The sequence below is a fragment of the Leopardus geoffroyi genome, chromosome B1 (assembly GCF_018350155.1).
Source record: "Leopardus geoffroyi isolate Oge1 chromosome B1, O.geoffroyi_Oge1_pat1.0, whole genome shotgun sequence".
NCBI lineage: Eukaryota > Metazoa > Chordata > Mammalia > Carnivora > Felidae > Leopardus > Leopardus geoffroyi.
Window position 1 is genome coordinate 69,307,062 of NC_059327.1, and position 25,675 is coordinate 69,332,736.

The window sequence follows — 25,675 nt, forward strand, 5'->3', positions numbered from 1 at the left end:
ATACCACTGACTTGTGCCTTCAGTTCCCATTAGAGCCCCTTCTAATACATGCAGTCCCCACTTGGTGATGGTTGGCGCTAGGCACACCCAGTTATATGGCTCAGCGGGTTATATAGCACTTGGTTCATGATGGGCATCTCATGATGGGCAGAACTTAGTGTCTTAATAGAAGTTTTGAAGTTCGAGGATTTCTAATGATAATTCATTTCCCTTAAAAAGCTAAATGGAAAAAGAGCAAATATGCTTTTTGAATGTACAACTCCAAAGATGCCTGCAAAGTCTATTTCTCTAGTTTGTAATCATTTTATTGTTTCAGAGCATATTTAACTAAATGGAAAATAGTTTTTCATATGTAGCTTTTCTATTAATATCTACCATACCGTCCTATTAGTCTATGCACTTAGTTTATCTGCATACGTGCAGAGTGGTTTCTTTTTCACAGTTGCTCAGCCAAGCAAGAGAAAGGACTATAATTATAGAGAAATGTAACCTTTTTTAGAGTCAAAACATTCCTTGCATAATTTTTTTTTTTGGTTCAGAAAATAGATAACTGCAAAGCAAGCCACATTTACTTTCACCTTTGTCAAATTATTTATCAAATTTCAAAGGCTATGCTGGCCCAAAGAAATGTGAAAATGAACTTGATTTCTTGTTAAATATTTTGCTTATGCCTAAAATAGACAGATACAATTTATTGAGTTGGGTAAGATATTAGTACAAGTAAAATATGTTTTTAAAAGCTGAGATTACAGCTGAATACTCATCTTTTTTTATATCTCATTATACTTATTGCCAGGACTCCCAGAACAGATTAGGCAATTGTGTTTGCTTATTTATTACTTTTTTACTGAGCACCAGTATCTCAAACAAAGGACATCCTTGGCAGAGCCAGCAGTAAGAGTTCCAGTTCTACCTACGTGCAGATTATCCAGTTGTTTTTATTTTTCTAACTTTATTTTGTTTCTTACATGATAAGATGGTAAGGTAATAGGTCAGAATTCATGTTTTCTTGCCATAAGAGTCATAAGAGATTTTGGATCACCTTATTATTAGAGAGCTGAGTTTTTGTTTACCACCTGTCTTGAACATGGACACATTGTGTCAGTTAGAATTTTTCTGAAAAGTTAATCTAAATATACCATGTCTGCCTTATTTTATGGGAATTTGAATGATGTAAATAGACAACTAAATAACATAAAATATTAATGGAATCTTTTTTATGAAAAATGTGAAATGATGTGTGTTATCCATAGCATATAAAAAATAAAATAGATGAACATAAGGGAAGGGAAAAAAGAATAATATAAAAATAGGGAGGGGACAAAACAGAAGAGACTCATAAATATGGAAAACAAACTGAGGGTTACTGGAGAGGTTGTGGGAGGGAGGATGGGCTAAATGGGTAAGGGGCATTAAGGAATCTACTCCTGAAATCATTGTTTCACTATATGCTAACTAATTTGGATGTAAATTAAAAAATAAATAAATAAATAAATAAATAAAGATGATATAACAAAAAAATAAAAATAAAATAAAGAATAATGTTGAGTGATACCTGGGTGGCTCAGTCGGTTGAGTGTCAGAATCTTGATTTTGGCTCTGGTCATGATCTCATGGGCCTGAGATCAAGCACAGCCCTGGACTTGGCGATGGATGTAGAGCCTGCTGTAGAGCGGCTCTTGGCAATGGATGTAGAGCCTATAGAGAGAGATTCCCTCTCTCTCTCTGCCCACCCACCACCTTGGGTGTGCTCTCTCTCCTTTCTCCACCGCCACCCCCTCCCCTCCCCCCTCCCATAATAATTTCAAGTTCGGTCTAGTAAGTGACTTGCAAACTGTGTTTACACTACTGCCACATGGTGGTGCCCCTTCCAGCCAATAGATAAAAATGTTCATCATTACTGCAGCATACTGGGAACCAGCTATTGCTTATGGGAATTGGGTCTTTTTCTGGAGGAATGAGGTGATTGCTAAGCTGTTATTTCACCATTCGCTATTATTATGATTTAAAATATTTTTAGATCACATAAAAAGGCATCCGAATATTATTTAAGTGATGGTACTTCTTTTAGTGCTGAAAAACAAGCTTTAAAATCTGTAATTTTGGAATGCAAGTTAGAGGTGATGAAATGTGATGAAGAATTTCTCATAATTGTCATTATATATTATACATATTTTTGGAGAACGCTGCAAAACATCAGACATGATATTGCAAAAATTAAAATGAGACATTAGAGCAAAAAAAATGCATGTTTTTGTAAATTACTCATTCTAGGCAGGTATTTCCCATCATATACTCAACTTGGGAAAATGAGGCTTGAATTATCAAGGTTTTGAAATGTGCTGTGTTCAGCAACCCAGTGCTTGTGCTACATTCTGCTTCTCCAATTCCAGAAGAGCTTCATATTTTTATTCAAGAGTAAGGAAGTTAGTTGCCTTAAAGGTGGAGGTTGGGGGATAGGAGAGTGAGAAGGGAAAGATAGATGATGGTTTGAGCAAACCTGTTTAATAGCCTCCTGTCTTCACAACTATCCTGTTTATTTTTCCATTTCTAATATTTGCTGTCATAAAAAAATGGATTCAGGGAATAGGTTAGTGGACAAGAAAAGAGACAGAAACCGAGGACAGCAAATAAGAAGTCTACCAGTTACTGTTTGCCACTGGGGTTTAATTTTGGGTGGAACACTTTGAGAAACTATATGGAACACTCCTGTCCCTCTGGAAGGCAGGAAGTTTGGGGCATTTATCCACCAGCTCTCATCCCCTGTTGTTTCAAGATGGCCCTGTGGTCTTAATTCTTCACCTTTCAGTACCTGCTGGTCTTAAAGGGTTGAAAATAACCTCAAGCATAGAAGAGAAACAGACCCTTGACATGGGAAGTTAGCTTGCCAGGCACTTTGTACCTCAGTTTCACGTGCACTCAGGTGGGCGGGGGAAAGGGGGAAGAATCAACATGACCTGCTGCAGGCATACTGAGTGAAGAAATACTGAGTGGAGCATAAACTCCGCCATAAGTGGAGTTTATTCACATATACATTACTGAAAACAGTCTCATCCATTTGGCTTGCATAGATTTTCTTTTCAACTGATTGTTCCCCCTGCCAGCTCTGCCTCAAGTGCATATAATGACTTCTCAAGGCATTTCTCAATATTTTTAAAGTGCTTTAGGCTAAGAATTTTTCTTTAGGGAGTTTCCAAAATATATGCAGCAATAGGTCCTAAAAATATAAAATAGCAAGTGTTATTAGTACAATACAATAGAGTGAATTTGTAAAGAATCTTTATTTTGTTAAAGTTTATTTATTCATTTTTGAAAGAGAGAGAGAGAGAGTGAGAGAGAGTGAGCGAGAGAGGCAGGCAGAGAGACAGGGAAAGAGAGAATCCCAAGTAGGTTTTGCACTATTAGCGTGGAGCCCGTCATGACCTGAGCCAAAATCACGAGTCAGAGGCTTAACTGACTGAGCCACCCAGGTGCCGCTGTAAAGAATCCTTAAAAGAAAAGATAGGTGACAAAGTCAATTTTATGAAGCTAACAACTCCTTTAGACATGCATATAATATACAAGAGAAAATATTTCAGAATATATTTATTTTTGACAGCTGGATTACTATAGTTTGACTTAATCTTATTTAATGTGTGATGTGCCAATTTGATGAATCAAAATGTACATTGTTAAGGAAAGAGCAGAATATGAAGGTGAATGGAAAATTGGTACTTTATTATCTTTTTTTTAATGTTTATTTTTGAGAGAGACAGAGACAGAATGAGAGTGGGTTGGGGCAGAGAGAGAGGAAGACACAGAATCGGAAGCAGGCTCCAGGCTCTGAGCTGTCAGCACAGAGCCTGATGCAGGGCTTGAACTCACGAGCTGTGAGATCATGACTTGAGCCGAAGCCGGACGCTCAACTGACTGAGCCACCCAGATGCCCCGGTACTTTATTATCTTAATGCAATACCATCTTTATACAGCAAAGACTTTTCCTGAGTCTGATTCGTTTAACAGAAAGGTAACCTTTGTGAAATGACTTAGCTACTAAAGATTTGGAGTTACTTATTATGGATAATAACACAAATTAACATCTTAGATTTTGTTTTGTTTTTATGTTCCTTTCCATAAAAATGGAAAAAAAAAGTGCATTCTTGATTGTCTTCTCTGGTATAATGAATAATTAGTGGACAGTGTCAAAAGATTTCCTCTCACATTTATTCCATCTTTACAGCAGGATGCTAAAAGTACTTGTCACACACAGAGCCTAGATATCCCTCTTCCCACAGTGCACTATTTCTGAAGCACTATTACTTGGCTGAACAGCCTATTTTTTCCATTCCTATTCATATGTATTATATAAATAGCAATATATGATATGTGAATATTAATATATGATGTATATAATTAATTATCAATTGCTAGATTACATTTCTTAAACTGGTTGATATCATGTTAACACAAAATTTAAGAAAATGAATAATACATCAAGACTAAACTCCTTTGCCAGGCTCTACATGATCTATATCATTTAAATATGTTTTTTAAAATGTTTATTTATTTTTGAGAGACAGAGAGACATAAGTGGGGGAGGAGTAGAGAGAGAGAGAGAGAGAGAGAGAGAGAGAGAGAGAGAGACAGGATCTGAAGCAGCCTTTGGCTGTCAGCGTGCAGGGCTCAAACTCATGAACTGTGAGATCATGATCTGAGCTGAAATTGGTTGCTTAACCAACTGAGCCACTGAGGCACCCCATGACCTATATCATTTTAGCTTGCTTATCCAATATTAACCACTACAATCACCCACTCTATGTCCTATATAAGATTCTGGCTTCTGTCTTTTCAAACTTTTCTCGTTAAAGATTTATTATATCTTCTCTTTGCTTGCTATTATTGTGCTTCTAAAATCTACAGGGAGAATTTTCTTCTTTTGTCCTTAAGTTTCAGCTTTGTTGATAACTTCTGATAGCAGCCCATGCATATTTTTCCTCCTTTAATTCCCTTCTTGTTTATTGTGAACTGTGTATATACTATAAGAAGTATCTTGTATTTTTCATATTTGCTAAAAGTTGTAATCAAAAACATCAGAAAAATTATCTCAAATTATAATGTACATGAGAATTACTTGGGAAACTTGTTAAAAATGCTTATTCTAGAGTCTCTTCTGATGATTCTGATGAAGACAATCGTGGACTATACCCTTACAAATACTGTTTTAATTTCTTTTACACGTAAAACTACAATTTACTAATTCTTTACAGGCTACATAAAATATTACATTATCTTCCCATTCTCCCTGAGTTGATTAGTTGATAAAGACCTATCTTGACCATTGCTGGGCCAATAGCTAAGCTTTGACACTGAGGTGGTTTTAGAATGTCATAGACAATGATAAGGAGTGAAAACTGCTAGTTGCCAGATAAATTAGATGTCACTCTGGATTATAGGCAATGATGCCATTTTTGTGTTAACTAGATCCACTGCCAAATAGCTTTCAACAGATTTGTTGAAATGTTTCATACTTTCCTGTAATATGTTATCACCCTCTCTAGATGACAGTAGAATTTTCCAGTCCTAGATGGGAGTAAATGCTTCTGAGGCAAGATGGTGCCCATCTTGTTGGCTTATGATTCCATTTCATAAAAATAGCCCTCCAGCGAGATAGCCATAAGTAGTTTTGAAGGAAAATAATAAAATTTAAGAATAAATCTTTAAAATTCAAAGAGCAGTAAGATAAAATAAAAGCTTTTATAAAACTAGGCTTATTTCCCACTTAATCGACTCCAAGTAAACCTTGAATTTTTGCCTACTAACTTCTTGTCTATTTGTTTCTGATTTCTATTATAAAAACTTGGTTAAAATATGCTACAGAATATTTCTTTAAAATAGCTATTTCAGATGACCTGTTCTTCAGGTTTGTCTATACACGCTAATCCTTCATGTCAGCAAATCAGGAAATGCATAGAACCATCCTTTAGTCTTTTTTCTTCTGATTCTCAATTCAGAATTCACAATTTAAGGTTTTCATGCTGAAAGTTAAAAAATTTTATATAAAAATTTCCAATTTCCTTTGTTCTCTGCTATTAAAAAATAGTTCCATTGCATAATGACTCATTTTACTTTTTTCATTTCTTTTCTAATGTTACATGTATTATATGGATTACATTGGTCTCCCTAACTAAGTCGTTTAAAAAATTTTAACTTATAAAGAGGTATCATTTCTATCCAAATGAGAGAAAGGAGCCAGTGATCCACTTTAAGATGGAATTTGTTTAAGGAAAGCAAAACATTAACGTTCTAACCACTTAAAATATGAGTAAACCTGCTACACATATAAGTTTGGAGTGAGGGAAAGGAAAAAAGTTTATGATGTTTGTTTTAGGTATTGAATGCATATGTGGGAGAAATGGGTTCAGTTCTAAGGTTCTTGAATATTGGGGTATGCCGAATAGGACAGTCTGATAATAAATAGTTATTGAGTCACCTATTCATGATATAGGAACTATTTGGGGGTGGAAGAAAAGGAACGAGTGAGAATGTGACTGTTAGTGTCAGACTACATGAAAGGAAAATTAACAATAAGATTCGTATAAAGAAACTCTATATCAGGTCCTCAAGGGAAAGAGAAGTTAAGATGAGAAATAGAATAAGATCAAAAGGGAATTAAAAATATAAACCCATTTAGCAAGTATACCAAAGATCAAAGCAATGTTGATTTGGGAGTTTGCTAAGAGTGTCTAAACTGATGTTATTTAATCATTGTGAAGTAATATAAAATTTTAAATGACATTATTGTTAACATTTATTAATATTGGCATGACTTTAGCAGGGCTATCGTACATTGTATGCTTTTATTAAAAGTTAAAGATAATGCTTGATTTTTCTCATTATAGGTTTATATCAGTTCAGTTCAACAAAAATGACAGAATAACTGTTGGGTCCCAGGTACAGCAATGGCATTAGAAATACAAAACATTGTTGAGAAAAATTACGGAAGACCTCAATAAATGGAGACATATACTATGTTTATGGATCAGAGATTTACTATTGTTAAGATGTCACTCCTCCCTTTCTCCCACAATGGTCAATAGGTTCAAAGTAATTTCAATCAAAATCCCAGGGGTGCCTGGGTGGCTCAGTCGGTTAAGCGTCCGACTTCAGCTCAGGTCACGATCTCGCGGTCCGTGAGTTCGAGCCTGGCTTCAGGCTCTGGGCTGACAGCTCAGAGCCTGGAGCCTGCTTCCGATTCTGTGTCTCCCTCTCTCTCTGCCCCTCCCCCATTCATGCTCTGTCTCTCTCTGTCTCAAAAATAAATAAATGTTAAAAAAATTTTTTTTAAAAATCCCAGCAGACATTTTTGTAGAATTTCCAAGCTAATTCTAAAATTTGTATTGAAATGCAAAAGGCTAGACTAGGTCAAACAATGTTGGAAAGAATAATAAAATTGGAAGACACACAGTACATGACTTCAGGACTTGTTGTAAATCTATAGTAATCAATACACTGTACTAATTGTGTAAATACAGATATATTATGGGACATAATAAAGAGTCCAGAAATATGGATAGTTGAGTTTTAAGAAAAGTGTCATGGCAATTTTGGTGTAGAAAAAAATAGTCTTCTGAACAAATAGTATTGGAACAATTGAATATTTACATACAAATAAATGAAATTTGATTCACACTGGTATGATGTACAAAAATTAACTCAACATGAATTATAAACTTAAATATAAAACTTAAATATATAAAATTTCTAGGAGAAAATTTTGTGATCTTGGATTTATTGGATATGACATCAAAGACAATGACCAAAATTTCTTAGGTACAACAACAGAAGTACCATTCATAAAAGAACAAATTGATAAATTGGATGTAATCAAAAGTAAGACTTCTGTTTTCCAAAACATACCATTAGTGGAATGAAAATAATTCATATACTAGGAAAAATATTTGCAATACACATATCTAATAAAGTACTTCTCAGAATATTAAAAAATTTCCAACACAATAACAAGAAAACAACCCAAGAGATATCGTCATAAAATTTAACAGACTTCACCAAAGATTTATGGATGGCAAGTAAACACAGAAAAGATGCTCACTATCATGTAAATTAAAACCACATTGAGATACAATTCTACATCCACTAGACTTGCTATAATTAAAGACTGCCCCTATCATCTGTGTGCAACAATTTGGAACTTTCATAAACTCCTTGTGAGAATGGAAAATAGTACAAATGTATAGGAGAATGGTTAGGCAATTTTTTAAGAAGTTAAACATACACTTACCTTACAATCAAGCCGTTCCATTCCTAGGTATTTATGTTAGAGTGATGAAAGCTTATGTTCATATAAATATGTGAACACAGACATTCATAGCAGCTTTATTTCTCATAGCTGAAAACTGGAAGCAGCTCAAATGTTCATCAACAGAAGACTGGATAAATAAATGTTGCATATCTGTACAATAGGATAATACTCAGCAATAAGAAGGTAAGAACAACTGGTACATGCAACAAATGGATGAATCTGGAGGTCATTATTCCGAATGAAGGAATCCATACAAAAAAGATAACGTATTTCATGATTGTACTTATATAAAATTATAGTAAATACAAACTAATTTAAGTCAGAAAGTGGATCACTATTTAAGGATAGAGGAAAAACCCTTGGAGTGACACAAGAGGGTGGGGTTACCAATGGTACACTGGAAACCTTTTGGGAGTGATGGGTATATTCTTATGTGTTTATAGTGGTGATGCTAAGACATATGAACTGCACACTTTACCTTCATAAAGCTGATTTAAAACAAAGAATATTAGAATTCTCTTTGATGTAAACATATTGCTTCTCAAATTATAAATGAGTAAATTATAGTCATATATGTTATTTAATAAAAAACCTGTTAAAGGAACCTCCCTCTCCCTTTTATGTAAATGTTAGTATAGTCACCAAAGTTATTATTTTTTAATTTTTTTTAATGTTTATTTATTTTTGAGAGAGAGAGAGAGAGAGAGAGAGAGAGACAGAGTACAAGCAGGGGAGGGGCAGAGGAAGAGGAGACACAGAATCCGAAGCAGGCTCCAGGCTCTGACCTGTCAGCATGGATCCTGATGTGGGGCTCAAACTCACGAACCGTGAGATCATGACCTGAGCTGGAGTCAGATGCTTAAACGACTGAACCACCCAGGCGCCCCAGTATAGTCACCAGATTTAATTTCTTGTTAAGGAAATATCTAGTTCTAGTTTTAAAGTTCTTTACCCAGATATGTTTCACAAGGAAAAAAAAAACTTCCCTTTGCTTTTTGGAGAACGACAAATTATTTCATAGGGGCAAAGAGGCCTGGGTAGTGCTTTTATTCTGGGTGCTCACCAAAACTGGCCAAATCTAGCAGAAGAAATTTAAAGATGTTTTCTATTGTGACACTCAGAATCTAGTCAATATGTAGCTCTGACTCTTTTTGAGTCTCTGAGTAACTTAAAGGAATATACAGACCATTTAGTGGAAGACTCTAAAAGACTTTATTTGTCTTGTGAGAGCCTCATAGCATGGGAACCTGGCCAAGTCCTAGTCCAATTCTGACTCAGAGAGAGAGAGACAGAGAGAGAAAGAATCTTTCTCAATCATCTTAAAAACTTCAAAAATAAAAAAGTCCTCCTCCCCCCATCGCACATCTAAACACAAACATCTGGGGTAGGAGTGGGGTGGGGAATAGTTCTTAAAAGAGAACTGCAAAGCTAAGTCCTAGTGTCACAATCAGGTTTGCTGTGGCAACTTAATCTGCAAATCCCATGTTATTCAATTTTAACATAATGGAGCAAAGAGATTCTGCAGACAAAAACGTGGGGTGCCAGCAAGGATACTCTAAAATAATTAGCTTGAAAAATTGAAGAAACAAAGGAGATCAAATGCAAAGAGGTTTGGCATTCTAGCCAAGGGGAACAGGAACAAGGGGGCCCGTCTTAAGCTTATAGATGATTAATATCAGTAAATGATGGCAAGATCCCTAAATAAATACAAATACAGCATCACTCAATGTTTGATCAGATCTACTGTGGAAACAAGCTGGTTTATCTGTTATATTACACTCATAGTGAAATATTTTCCTTACTTTTAATGCCCTATGATACATGTTTTGATTGGCAGGTTGCTGTTGTCATACATTGGGATGATTTGAACCATCCCTTAGCCTTCTGGCAAGTTATGATCTAGGGTGAGGTGCATTAAGAGTATGTACAGAATACTTAGAGAAGAGGCAAAGGAAAAAGATGCAGAGGAGAGAGAAATTAACACACAAATAATGACTATAATGCATCAGTTATAACAGCATTGGTCTGTATGATAGGCTAAGCAGGTGTGGAAAGCATTTTGCGAAGGGTCCTCAACAGAATGATCTGGTAATCTAGAAAGAAGCTGTGTGTGTGTGTGTGTGTGCGTGTGTGTGTGTGTGTGTGTGTGTGTGTGTGTGTGAATTTCTTCATACATGTGTTTCATTTAATTTTTGAAATAATTTTTTTCTTAGTGTTATTTTTATTTTGAGCTGCATATGGTAAAACATTGTCCTTCAAATGTTTATGTTTTCTAAAGTTCTTAAATTTTCTTGTTAGAAGCTTATCCTTGTAGGAGCTAATGGAATAGGAACAAAGAAAGAAAAATTGATTGAACTTAAAGTAATAAAGTTAAAGTTGTTTTGCAGGAACTATAGGAAGGGGTGGGGGGGGGGAGAAAAATTTATATGGTTGATAGAACCAACAGCAATAAAGTTGATGGTTGTAGAAGTCATTGAGACTTTTTGGCTCTGTAGTAGCTAATGACCTCAGTATTTCCAGCACCATTAAGATCTTATGCTTGGCTTAAATTTAATTAACTGAACTTGATTTATATTTTATCAAATAGTGTATTTTGTTTAAAAAGGAATATGCATAATGAGCACAAAGAGAATAGAGTGAAAAGTTAATACTCCATTCTTTCTAGGCTCTCAGTTCCCTGCCCCTCAGACAAACACTGGAAGCTCTTTCTTTGTGTAGCTTGGAAACTTTTACCTTTTTTTTTTTTTTTTGCTTGAATCTAAATATTTTGACTATTAGCAGATTTCTTTGTGATTGTTTTCACAAAGAGTGTAAATCAAATCATTGGTCATGGCGACCCTGCATATGTGACATTTATGCACACTTTATTTTCTGTTTCATAGCAACAGGTGATGGAGGCAATAAAAATTAAGTTGGGTAAAATGTTTTGTGGTGAATAACAGTTCATTTTTATGTGGACCGTATCCTGCCATGGATGTAAGCATTTTAGAATGAAGCCTGTGTTTTTTTTCCTTTGAAACAAATTGAGAAACAGTATTTTCCAAGATCTTTGTCTAGCTTGGAGAACTGCATTTTTGGAGTTGTCTTCTTATTAGCACACATGCAAAGAATACTGTTTGTGTACTCCACACATATTTTTAATAGAGCCCTTTGTGCCATGCCACTTTGTTAAAAATCATGACATTTTTAAGAATTAAAACCTGAAGAATTTGTAAATCCACCAAAATTTTTATGCTCAATTAAACCAAACAATTACCAAGTTACCAATTCTTGGACTTCTTCCTAGGCTCCAAATATCACCCACACCATGATGAATCTGAAATTTATACCTCTATTCTCAAACTTTCCAGAATTTTTACATATAACTGTCTACACACCATCTCTAGTTAGATGTCTAATGAGCACTTAAAAAGAAACATGCCTCCAAATGACTCAAGTTTCCCCCCTAAAATTTTCCCCATTTCAATTTGTGTCAACTTGTCCACCCAGATGCTTAAATCACAAACATCAGAATCAACCTTGGCTCCTTTTTCTTTTTCCTCATATTAAAAAGTCAACCCAGAAACAAAACTGAGCCTTTTGAACATATCTTGAGTCTGCCCATTTTTCACTACTTGCAGTGCAGTGTTCTAGCTGTGTCCCCCTCAACCCTTGTCTTCCGTTCAGACTCTTGCAATAGCTTAATGGGCTTCCCCACTTCCACCCTTGGTCTCACAGTCTGCTCTTCATACAGCATCCCAGTCATAGCCAATGATCACAATCTCAGGCTTCCCATTTATCTCAGATGGCTTCCAAGGTCCTGTAAGATCTGCCTTTCACAGCTTTACGGCCTCATGTCTACATCTCTTTGCTATTTCACGTCAGTCTCTTTGCTGTCTCTTGAATGTGCTCAACATATTTCTGTAAGGGACCATTGCACTCACTGTTTCTTTTGCCTAGAAAGTTCTCCTGCACACAGCTGCATGGATTGCTGTCACCCTTCTTTATACTCAAATGTCACTTTGTCAGAGCCTCCCTGAACACTCTACAAAATGTTAACTTCTCCTCACTGTTCTTCTCTATCTCACACACACTGCTTGATGTTCAACAAAGCATTACCACCTGACATGATTTTAAATCCCTATGTTGTTTGTCTCTCCCTTCTAGGTTGTAAGATAACTGAGACCAAGGAGGGTCTTTCCTTTTTGTACACAATATGTTGGAGCCTAACTCACTCACTCTGCTTGACCAACAGCTACCAGTTGGATTCAGCTACCCAGTTATGCTTATGGGACCAGATAAGCCATCATGGCACAGACTCAGTCAGCTTTGCAAGACACACATAGGAGATGATGGGAAGACAGTGTGTCATCAGTAGGAGTTTCCACAGTGGCCCAGTTTTTCAAGTGGAAACTCAGGTTTAAGGAGACTGCATTGGTGGGTGCAGGTACCACCACCCTTGCTTAGAAGGCCCATGTCCCATAACATTTGTTTTATTTAATCCATGAGAGTATTTTCTAGTGACCCACAAGAAAAAGATCATCCATTATAAGAGAAACAATGTCAGGGAAGCCCTAAAGCCATTTCTTTCCATTAGATATTTTTTGTTTGCTCTTGTCCTCCCAGGCATCATTTTGGCCATAAGTAATGGTTACTAGTGACATAATTAGCATTTTCTATTTCCAGGAAACAGTGTTAACCCAAGGTAATTTACCTCGAAGAAAGGTTTATTTTTTATTGTACTGTGATTCATAATAAGCATTCAACATTTATTTGCTGAATGAATGAATGAACGAATGATCAATCAGTCCATCAATAAAATAATAAATTAGAGAGCATTATACCAGAGGGGAAAATTTCAAGATGTGTTTAAGAAAATTGAAGGTCAAACTACAGCCTGGGAAAATTTTTTTGCAAAAACATATATTTGAAAAAGGATTTATATTCAGAATATATAAACAGCTTTTACAACTCAGTAATAATAAGCCCCCAAACCCAATTTAAAAAATGGCTAAGAGATTTGAACACTTTATCAAAGAAGATAAACAAATGGCAAATAATCACATGAAAAGATGTTCAATATCATTAGCCATGCAAATTTAAACCACACTGAGATAATTGCACACATTCACTAAAATGGTAAAATTTAAAAAGCCTGGCAATTCTAAAAATTTTAGCAAGTATGTGAAGAAATTTACTCCTATACATAGGAATTCAAAACAGTACAGCCATTTTGCATTACATTTTGGTAGTTCCTTATAAAGGTAAGATACATTTACCATATGACCCAAAAAGCTCACTCTTTGATGTTTACTTAAACATGAAAATATTTGTCTTTGCAAACATTTATATGCAAATGTTCATAGCAACTTTATTCATAATATTCATTATAATAGCTCCAAGTTGGAAACTTTCCAAATGTCTATTTGCTGGTGGCTGAATAAACAAATGTGTTAAATTCCTATAATGGAATACTACTCGGCAATAAAAAGGAACCAACTATTGATACATTTAACAACTTGCACAAATCTCAAAGATATTATGCTGAGTGAAAAGGTCAGACACAGAAGACTATATACTCTGTGATTTTGTTGATATGATTTTGGTAAAGGCACCACTGTAGTGATAGAAAGCAGACCAGTAGTTACTGGGTTTAGGGTAGTGGAAGGGAATTGAGTATAAAGGGGCTCAAGAGAATTCTTTGTGGTGAATAAAATTCATGGTATGTTCATTTACCACTGCAAAATAGACATTAAAAAGGAATAGAGGGTAAGATAAGAAAGCATGCTCCTTTAGAAGGTCTTAATTTGTGTAGCAGATAATATTAAAAGGTAAATAATAATAAACTTTATATAAAAATTTTAATTCTCTGGTCTTAAGAATTTTGTCACAATTAATAATTTTGTTAAACAACTGCTTTCACGGCTTACTGTCCAACTGTTCATCATAGATATGAACTTTTGCATAGTGTAAAGAAATAAGAGGATTTAGATTCTTTGCACTTCAGTTTTGTGATGATCAAATAATCACTTAATTACTTCAAAGAGAAAACACTTATTTTTTTCCTATGAGTTAAGAACTTAGGAATATACTCTCCCACAATTCCCTTTAATTTTAAAATATTTTTGAGTACAGTTTATGTCATTTGTGGGTCCTAAGTTTATACAGTATAAGGAGTTTTAATTTAATGATATATATTTTCAAAAGGAAGGCATTCAAATATATATTCAATAATCACAGTGGAATTAAGATTTTCCCTCTCCATAAATTTAATTTTAGTTTTATTTAATTTATTCTGACTGACTTCTGGTTTCTCACAAAGGAGATGCAATAAAAAAAAATTTATCCCTTCCATCTTGAGCATATGGTTTTCATACTCACAAGCAAAAATTTACTGTACAATAATATAGTAAGGAAAGGAAATGAAAGATGGGGGAAGCTTTGTTAGGCATAAGCATTTGCATTGATAACTATACTATACCAGATATGTTAGTTTGCCTAGTAAACGTACACTTAAACTTTTCCATCTAAATAATCATATTATTTCTTAATTATTAAATGTAGAAGTGTATTCTTAACCAAAGTAAGTGTCCATAAAATTTTAAAAAATCGTTGAAGGATACCATAATAGAAGAGCGCACACCAATCACAAGTGTATGGGTGGATAAATTTTCAGAAACAAAATGTGCTTGTAACCAGCACTAAGATCAAGAAATATTACACTACTGGTACCCAGAAACTCCCTCCTCCAAAGCCCTCCAGTCACTACACACCTCCAGAGGGAAATTATGTTTCTAGCTTCTTGCAGCATAGATTAGTTTTCCTGATTTTGAACTTTACATGAATGGAATATACGCTCTTTTTTTTAATATGTCTTCTTTCACTCAATATTGTATTTTTAAGATTCATTTTTTGTGTTCAGCTATAGTTTTCTTCTTCTCATTGTGTTTGTATTCCACTACGGAAAAATGGCACAACTTATTTGTTCATTATGCTATTGATGGTCATTTGAGTAGTTTTTAGTTTCATTGTAATTATGGATAGCTCTATGAAGAATATTCTTATCCATGTCTTTTGGTGAATAGGCGCATGAAGTTTTGTTGGGTATGTGTAGAATTGCTAGATCATAAGGTAGGCATACATTCGGTTTTAGTAAATATTGCCAAAGAGTTCTCAAAGTAATTTATATTACTACCAGCAGTGTATAGAAATTCTGGTTGCTCCATAGCCTTACTAATACTTTGTTATTTTCTGCCTCCAAAAGTTTAGACATTCTAGGAGAAGGGTTTTATGGAATTGTGGTTATAATGTGTAATTTCCTATGTTTAATAAAGTTGAGTACATGTTTATATGCCAACTGATCATTTGGATATCCTTATTCAGGAGATATATGTTCAAATTTTTTGTTCGTTTTATTTTGGGGTTTGTTTCCTAATCTCCCTTTTCTAAATTGATTTTAGGAGTTCTGAATATGAGATATTTGTTGTATACAGGTACTACAAATATCCTACTTTCTATAAGATTTTATGTATCAAAGAATTTTCAGAAAACTTTCTCATGTATTAGAGATGAGATTAGAGATGTATATAGAGATTATTAGAATACCACAAGTTAAACAACTCATTACTTAGTTTATAGTTTAGCTCTGATATTGCAATACAAAAGCAGCTGAAAACAATATGTAAACAAATGAGTATAGCCAGAGTTGGCCTAGAGCTGGCCAGACTTAGCCAACAGGCCAAGGCAAGATAGGACAAAAAGAGGAGTAAGAGGGTAGATATAATCTCAAGTATTTTAGTATTACATTAACTGTAAATGGAATAAATGTTCTAATTAAAATTCTTTATTCTAGGGAAAACACACTAGAAGTAAGATTGTCAGATTGTATAAAAATGAAACTAACAAGAATTACCAGGAAACGTAAAAGCAAAAGGATAAAAAAGGATAAAGAGTCATTCTATGCAAATACCGACAAAGAGAAGGCTTGCAGGACTATACTAGTAACAGACAAAGTAGACTTTGTAGCAAAAATTATTGCTAAAAATAATAACACTCCTAATTTTGTATAAATAGTCTCCAAACATGGAAAACAAACTGACAGAATAAAAAAAGTACACTAAACCAGGATCATAGAAGAGTTAAAATAACTGTATCAGTAACTCATACAATAAACAGAATAATCAGTAGATAACAAAATTTAGAACATGATTAATTTTACTATGTGTGTGTGTATGTGTGCATGTGTGATCTAACATACTGCTAGATCATAGCACTTAACATCTATATTATACATATTCTATTCAAGTTCACATGGAGCACTTACCAAAATTATATACCCATATTTGGACAGTAGAGGAAGTCACAACTTTTCCAAGTATGTTCTTTGATCATAGTAGAGTTAGGTTACAAATGAATAACACAAATACAGTGAGGAAATCCCTAAATGATTAGAAAATGAGCAATGCATTTCTTTCTTTTTTCTTAGAAACTTCTTTTTCCTCCATGACCCTTATTTCCATTTTCTGTTTAAGAATTTGTGAAAGAAATACCGTATGATCCAATAATTCCACTACTAGTTATTTACAAAAATGAAAACATTAATTCAAAAATATATATGCATGCATATTTATTGCAACATTATTTACAATAGCCAAGATATGGAAGCAATCTAAGTGTTCATCAATAGACAAATGAATAAGGAACATGTGGTATATACACACAATGGAATATTATGCAGCATAAAAAGGATGAAATCTTGCTATTTTTAACAACATGAAGGACCTAGAAGGTATTGTGCTAAGTGAAGTAAGTCAGACTGAGAAAGGCAAATCTATATGATTTCACTCATATATGGACTCTAAAAAAACAAGACAAATGAATAAACAAATAAAGAGCAGAATCAGAGGAAAAACATAGATTCTAGAGGGAAGAGAGGATGAGGAGATGGACAAAATGGGTGAGAGGAGCAGGAAATACAGGCTTCCAGTTATGGATGAATAAATCCTGGGGATAAAAGGTCCAGTGTAAGAGACATAGTCAATGATATTGTAATAGTATTGTATGGTGACAGATGGTACCTCCACTTGTGGTGAGCATAGCATAATGTATAGACTTGATGAGTCACTATGTTGTACACCTGAAACTAATGTAACGTATCAACTATACTTCAATATAGAAAAAAGACAAAAAAAAAAGAATTTGTAAAAGAACAGCTCAAGACCACTCAGTGGTTGTTCCTACCCATCAGCCTCAGACCAGTCTTCAGTGGCAGGCTGAGTGTTCAGTCTTTACTAGGGAACTGCTGAATAGGCACACCAGACATCTGCAGACATTTAGACTAGGCTGCACCTTTGGGTTGTATAGCAGTAAATTTGGGAGCTAGAGCAGTCTGTTCATCCCAAAGTTCTTCCAGGGTCACGGGCTTTCCAGCAGCAGCTTCTGGAAAAAGCAGCAATGCATTTCTAAATTACCCATGTGTCAAAGGTGAAATCACAATAAAAATTTAAAAAATATTTAAAAAATAAGAGATAATAAAAATATGACATCAAAATATAGGATTCAGCTGATGCAGTGCTAAGAGGGAAATTTATTGTCTTAGGTGTATATATTAGAAGAAAAGAAAGTCTGAAATTTTATTATATAGGCATCCATACAAATTAGATTAAAACAAGCACATTTAAGTCAATATAGAAGAAAGGAAATATATTACAAAAAAATAGAGATTAATGAAATTGAAAACAAATGCCAGAGAAAATCAATACTACTGATATTGATAAATATCTATTTAGCAATACTGATCAAGAAAAAAAACTAAGGGAGATAAAAATCGTCAATATCAAGATCCCACAGACATTAAAAAATTATATCGTGTACAACTGTATGCCAATAAATTTTAAAATTTACGTGAAATATATAGACTGAAACAGGAGAAAATAAGAAACCTGAATAGTCTATTTTCTGTTAAAGAAATTTAAACTGTAATGAAACAGGAACAACAAAAGCCTCTCTACAAAGAAAATTGCATGCCCAGAAGGACTCACTAAAAAAATATACCAAGCATTGAGGTAAGACTCATTAATATCTTAAACAAAATCTTTCCTAGAATAGGGAAACAAAGAAAACATCTAACTCCTTTTACAAGGCCAGCGTTAACTCTGATACCAAACCCTGTCCAGGGCATTTCAAAAAAGAAAACTTAAAGTCCACTTTGTCACATATGCATAGATGCAGAAATCCTCAAGGAAATAACCCAACACATTTAGAGTTATTTTGGGAAGGAGTGCAGTGTTGCTTTAACATATAGAAAATAATTCATCACATTGTTAGCAAAAAGAGGAAAAAATACAGTAATTTTGATAGATGCAGAAAAACCGATGGACAAAATCCAATACCTATTTTTGACTTAAAAATAAATCCCTTGGGAAATTAGGGAAAAAGTAAGGGAATGATAAACACAAAGTTTAGGATAGTGACTAGAGTTGATCTCGACAGGAGGTAGGGAAAGAGAATGAGGGGAAATACATGAGTACAGACAAATATTTTATTTCTTGGTCACAGTGTTTATTATATTATTGTTTCATAATGTGTATACTTTATACATATATCTTCTTTCTGTATACCAAGTCTGCATACCAAACGACAAAGTTCTTTATTACAAATGATAGTAAGTCGGGGAAAAAAGACTTGCTGTAGTGAGGATTCCCTTACTGTGGAGTGCAGAGGCCCCTACTTTCCATGGATACTCAGATGCTATGTCTTATTTTACTTAATAGATGAGAGTCATCTAAAATGCTTCAAACTTACCAGTGGCTGCTTCTGACTTTTGCAGGTAATACAAAGGCACGTCCCAAAAGAAAAACTTTCAAGACTTGGTTGAGCCCTTGGCAGACTTATCATCAGATTACCTCATAGACTACTGGCCACCCTACGGATGGACTTCTTTTGGGTAAGACATCCAGTGAGCTATGCTTCGGTCACATGCGATGAGCTGAAGTCTGTGGATGTGGCAGGCATTCTGTGACTTCTCTAAAAGAGAGAACACAATCGGCTAACAGCTTGTTTGGTCCATCCAGAACTTGGAATGAGCTCATCTAACAAATATTAAGGCACAAAGTTCTAAACAGAGTGCCCTTTTCACCAGAGGGCAATTTGAAACTCAAAATGATGTTTCTTGAATTTTAGAGCTTCCACTTACTTTCAAAACATTTCTTGTAAATATAAAAGTTTTCTGGCCTTAAAATTTTATAGTATTCTGAAAGCTAGGGTTCGCTGATGTAATCTTTGTGTTTTTCCTCAGACTGTTCTGGATAGTTTAATTCACAGCTGCAACTGGTACCTTGCCTTAGTCAAGATTCTAAAACGTTGTCTTTAGGATAAAATTGCTCAGATGTGACTAAATACCCTTGAGTCTAAACAGTCATTTATTTAAAATTTAAGAGAATTTACTTTTTTGTAGAAAAAGCAATTTAGGAGATTGATTTGGCGTTGCTTTTGCTTAGAAAATTATCTATTGTGCTCTGATTTTGCAAGGGCAGGAGAAAAACCTTCAAAACGGATAAAGGAAGAAAAGATTATTTTTATTATATTTTAATTTTCTTCTTTATTATATGTTCTACATATTCTAGGGTTTGCAGGTTAGTGAAAGCATTGTAGCTATTCAAAGAAAAAGCAGGTGGCTCAAATAAATAACTTGTTTCTGAGAGTCTATATGTTCCATTATTACAGTGTGCCTAAGAATAAATAAAAAGTCACACAATGGTTAAAAATGTCCTGGATAGAATTGAAAGTTCGGGAATTTAAAATATCAAGCTTCAGGGCACCTGGGTGGCTCAATCAGTTAGGCATCCGACTTCGGCTCAGGTCATGATCCCACAATCCGTGAGTTCAAGCCGTGCATCAAGCTCTGTGCTGACAGCTCAGAGCCTGGAGCCTGCTTTGAATTCTGTGTCTCCCTCTTTCTCTGTCCTTCCCTGCTCACACTGTTTCTCAGAAAAGGAATAGATGTCAAGAAATAAATAAGTAAATAAATAAATAAAATATCAAGCTTCTAGTTCACTGGTGATTAGAATAAGTTTATACTTATCACTTGGCGAAATATTTAATCTCAACTGGCTTTACCCAATGATATTACATAATATTGCAGATGACTTGAAATCTGTAGTACAGATCACTGCTGAAAGGTGTAATTGTTTGAAAACTTTATTGATAATGTGACTTTTGGCTTTTACCTGTAAAAGCGTTACAGTCTCCCTTAGAAGAAACACATGGTTTATAAATATAATGCTAAACCATGACCAGCGATGCAAACAGTTAAACTTTTCACCTCGGGCATGTAGTATAGCTTCTGTTTAGAATAAAGCAAATTATTGGCCATGTAATACAAACTCTGAAGTGTGAAACATGACTCGGGATGGGGGTAATAGAACCATGGATCTTAACAAGGGTCTCCTCAAGGATGCTTTAGGCTATTCTGTAGTGTTTGTAAGGGAAAAGAGGAAACTGACTTCTGTACGTAACCGCACTGTGTTCAGGACCAAGGCAGGGTTATGGCCTCAAGATACATTAGGACAGAATAAAAACAATTGGCATCAAAGCTTCATCTGCCACTCTGTCTTGATCCTGTGAAATTTTTGTGTGAAAGTTCGGGTCTTTTGAGTTCTTTTTTGGTTTCAGTTTGTGACTTTGTGAAATTAGCCAGGGCATAAAGATCTTTGACTTTTAGACTGGATCAGCATTGACAGTAACATCTGCTTCATTAAAATTTATACAAATTTAGGTGACAGGATTGGCCTGAGTTTTTGTCTCAACTGCTAAGGAGATCTGTTAGTGACATTATGACCAGTCCAGCTACATTTATCTATATTGCCCTTTATGACCACAAACAGAAGTCAGGTTCGTCCCAGGGATCCCTGTGTATCTCCCAGCAATGAAGCCTGGCGATAAGCCTGAGGTGTTGCTATGTATTGTGCAATCTGAACACACACGCATGTGAATGGACTCATACTTACTAGAACCAGACTGAAGCAATGTGCCAGGAATTATTTACCAGGTTTTAAAAATCCCAATAAAGCACAGTAAATAATAGATCAAAGGCATTCAAAAATCTGGTAGCTGTTGATAAATTGGACCAAGTTGCTTAGGGACTTCTTAACTAAAATGTTTATGTATTACAAAAAAGGTTATTTAGTGATGTCCTCATCAAGGTATAAGGAAAATGACAAAAGCTGCAAAAATTAATAAAGTCACCTTGAATGAAATCTCTGGCAGAGCAAACCCATTCATCTCTAATGAGGTATGATGGAATAGCAGATTAATAGCAGATAATCCTGGGGGTATATTTAATAGTAAGAAAAAAAAAGCAGTAAGAATTATCTTCTGTTAGCTTACATTTAAATGGAATTATAATGAAAGACCCAATGAGGAAGTTGAGCCTGTGCTTCCTTTTAGAACTTATCCAACAACACCATGAAAAGCCATCTTCCTGTTTGTAGGATGATGCTATTTGGTAAGTACAAAAGGGCAAGAACAAGCTTGACTTTCTCACCATTCATATTCCCACCCTTGTCAGTTCCCTGTTGCTTTTGAATGCGAGAAAGCTGGTGTCCTTTGAGAGCAGGGAACAAGACAAAAGCTAACTGGCTCCTGTGGGTTCTAATTCATGAAATAAACTCCAAATGATACCCCAAATAAGTGACTGCTGCCTTGGTAAAGCAAGGTTGAATTTCTTTTTTTAATAAATTTTTTTTTCAACTTTTATTTATTTTTGGGACAGAGAGAGACAGAGCATGAACGGGGGAGGGGCAGAGAGAGAGAGGGAGACACAGAATCGGAAGCAGGCTCCAGGCTCTGAGCCATCAGCGCAGAGCCCCACGCGGGGCTCAAACTCACGGACCGCGAGATCGTGACCTGGATGAAGTCGGACGCTTAACCGACTGCGCCACCCAGGCGCCCCAGCAAGGTTGAATTTCTATTGAATTGCTTCCCTAGGCAGTTCAGTGGAGTGGAGCAAAGTAGTATGAACATGTTCTATGTGAGTATTTGGTAATTATAAGGATTGAAGGAGAACAAATCTAATATGTGCTGAGAACCTTGGCACTTTTTTTTCTCCATCCTATAATGTAGCTAGTAATACTCTCATTTTTATTAATGAGGAAATTAAAACATAGAGAGTCAAAGTCATTTGCCAAAGGTTATCTTGTGACCAATGACAAAGCTGCGATTTGACCTTGCATCTGTCTGTCTCCAAATACTTACATTATTCTAGACTAAGACCACCCACTAGAATCTCCTTTGGAGTTAAAAAAAAAAAAATCCATATCCTTTATGGGTTTGAAAAGAGAAGGAGGAAACAATTGATAAAATTTAAATGTGGACTATGGATTAGATAACAGTGATCTATCAATATTAAATTTTCTAACTTTGGTAATTGTACTGTGGGCTGTATAAAATAATGCCCTTGGTTTTAGGAAATACACACTTATATATATGTCTCTCTAGATAGATAGAAAGATAGATAGATAGATGGATATTCTATACCTATATCTATGTGGAGATACATGAATAAATCAATAGGTAGAGATAATGATAAAGCAAATGGTGCAAAATATAAACAATTGGTGGTTATGGGTGGGACACACCGTATTTTGCAAAAATACAATAGTACCTTTTATCCCATAGTTCTTTCACTAATATGAGTGGTTTATTTTCCCCCTTTGAATTTGGGTGGACATGTTTGTGGAAGAAGTGATGCGAGTGGTACCTGGGTGACTCAGTTGGTTGGGCATCCGACTTGGGCTCAGGTCATGATCTCACAGTTCATGGGCTTGAGCCCTGCATCGCACTCTGCACTGACAGCTCAGAGCCTGGAGCCTGCTTCACATTCTGTGGCTCCCTCTCTCTCTGTACTTCCTCCGCTCATGATCTGTGTCTCTTTTTCTCAAAAATAAACACATATAAAAAAAGGAAGTGATGTTATATGACTTTCCAGGCTAGATAATAAAAGGCAATATCGGTGCTGCCTGCTTCTCTTGCACGCCCACTCCTGGAAGCCAGCTGCCATGCTCAGGAGAAGCTCATGCAGCCCAGATGGAAGCCTATGTGGAAAGGCCCACCTGGAGAGGAACTGAGTCTAGATCATATTCAAGAGATGTTTCAAATTTTGAAATTTATATGGCCTTGTGCCAATATCCAAGTGGTTGGACTTCTTGAGGATACCACGATTGTCCTAAACAAGTCATAAGGAGAAGCAAAGTTTGTATCATTTTGCATCAACACAGGACTTTCACACAGTGACTGAGATAGAGAAATGAAGTCCTTTGCCCAAGAAACATGTCAAGACCTCAGACAAGCAGACTGAAGCAGGCATCTAGGGTTGACCTGGAACTAGAGGAAAAACCTGAAGCAGGTGTAGGAGCCCTTTCATACTGACCAGGAAAACACATGAGAGTTGGGCCAGGTGGCCATGGCCTTAGTGGGTATGTTCACGCCAAGCACTATGCATTTCACACTCCACTCATCAGTAGAGAATGGGATCTTAATATACTGTCAGATTTTTTTATCTTTGGTGTAGGGGCCTCTACTATTTCGTCTCTTTATGAATGGCATCGACCCAGTACTTCAAGCAAAAATTGGAGAGAAAAACCTAGATTTCTCTTCTATCCTTAACTTCTATATCAAATTTCCAAGTCGTTTGGTCTCACCTCAAAACACTTGTTTACTTCTGCTAATCTTCATTCCCACCCCCTGATGCTCTAGTTCAGGCCCTCATGGTCTATCACAAGTACTGCAGTAGTTCCTAATTGGTCTCCTGACCGCAAGTATTGATACCTTCTAATTCACCCATCTCTCTTTCCTGCCTGTGACATGTGATACATATAAACCATTACATATTACTCTTGGTCAAAGCTTTTTACTGTTTTCCATCATGTTCAGATTCAATTTCAAGTCTTTTTTAGGAATAATGGTGCCCTTCCCAATGTGGCTCTTGCCTACCATTCTAATTTCATCTCTCACCACTCTTTCTTTTGAATGTAATGCTTTATGCCTACAAACCTACCTATATTCCTGCATATACTATGCTCTCTCATGCTCTTGTGCCCTTGGGCAAACTCTTCTCTGCCAAGAATATCCTTTCTGTATTTGCATCCTGCTTATCTGGCAATTTCTTACTAATGCTTCAAGTCTCAATCCAAATGCCATCTTCTAAGTGCAGTTATTAGTATTACCTCCATTATAGCAATGATCAAATTCAGTCAACATCCAACACACATTTATTGAGCAGATACTGAATGCCTGTCCATTTTTAGCCATTGGGGATAGAGAATGAAATAAAAATATAAAAAGTTTCTGCCCTTGAGGAAATAAGTTATATGACAATGATTAATTTATACTCTGTCTCCTCACTAGTTAATATACAACTTGAGAGCAGGCATTCATTTTAATTATCTGTGTATCTTCTGCACCAAGCATAGCATCTGCCCCATAGCAGGAGTCGAAAACCATTTTATGATTATTTAATGAATAACCTCATACTAGTTTCCAAAACACAAGTTGAATCAAGAAGAAAAGTAGTAGATGTCAGAGGACAGACTCCTTTTCAAAGTCCTTGTTTCAAAATTTCCTTTTAATATGAAAGGAATGAAATAGTCTAGTGATCTTGTGACCCAAATCTATCTCTATATGATGTTTTATTCTTTCTTTCTTTGCATCTATTGCTTTATCTCCTTTCCTGAGTAGCCCAGGTATCATGCTGTTGCTATTTCTAGGAAGAGTAAATTCTTTATTTTTAAAAGTTTATTTATTTTGAGAGAGAGAGAGAGAGAGAGTAAACATGACTGGGGGAGGGGCAGAGAAAGAGGGAGAGAGAGAATCCCAAGCAGGCTCCATGCTGTCAGTGCAGAGCCGGAATCAGGGCTCAGTCTCACAAACCATGAGATCATGACCTGAGCCGAAACCTAGAGTCCAATGCTCAACTGACTGAGCCACCCAGGCACCCTTAGGAAGGGTAACTCCTAAGCAGAGACGATCCCAGGAAAGTCATGAAGGAATGAAGGTTCTGTCTCCCCTCTCCTCAAACTTTCCTTTACCACAGGCAGATGCTCCTTTAGGGGCTCAGTATGCCCACTTCCTCCATAGCTAAACTTCTTTTCAGGGAAGGCTCTGATGTTGTGATATCAGGTAATTATTTACCAATCAGGGAGCCTATGTGAATATAGGAAAGTATATCAACTCTTCCACTGAATTTTTCTTGATTCTAGTGGATAAACAGGAAGTTGTGATTCTAAGAGAGTTTCAAATAATAAGATATGTTTTGATGATAAGAATTCTCCCTGCCCCCCTGAAGCCACAAAAGATAAATTATTATGTACATATTCTTATGACCCTCCTGTTACTTGTTTT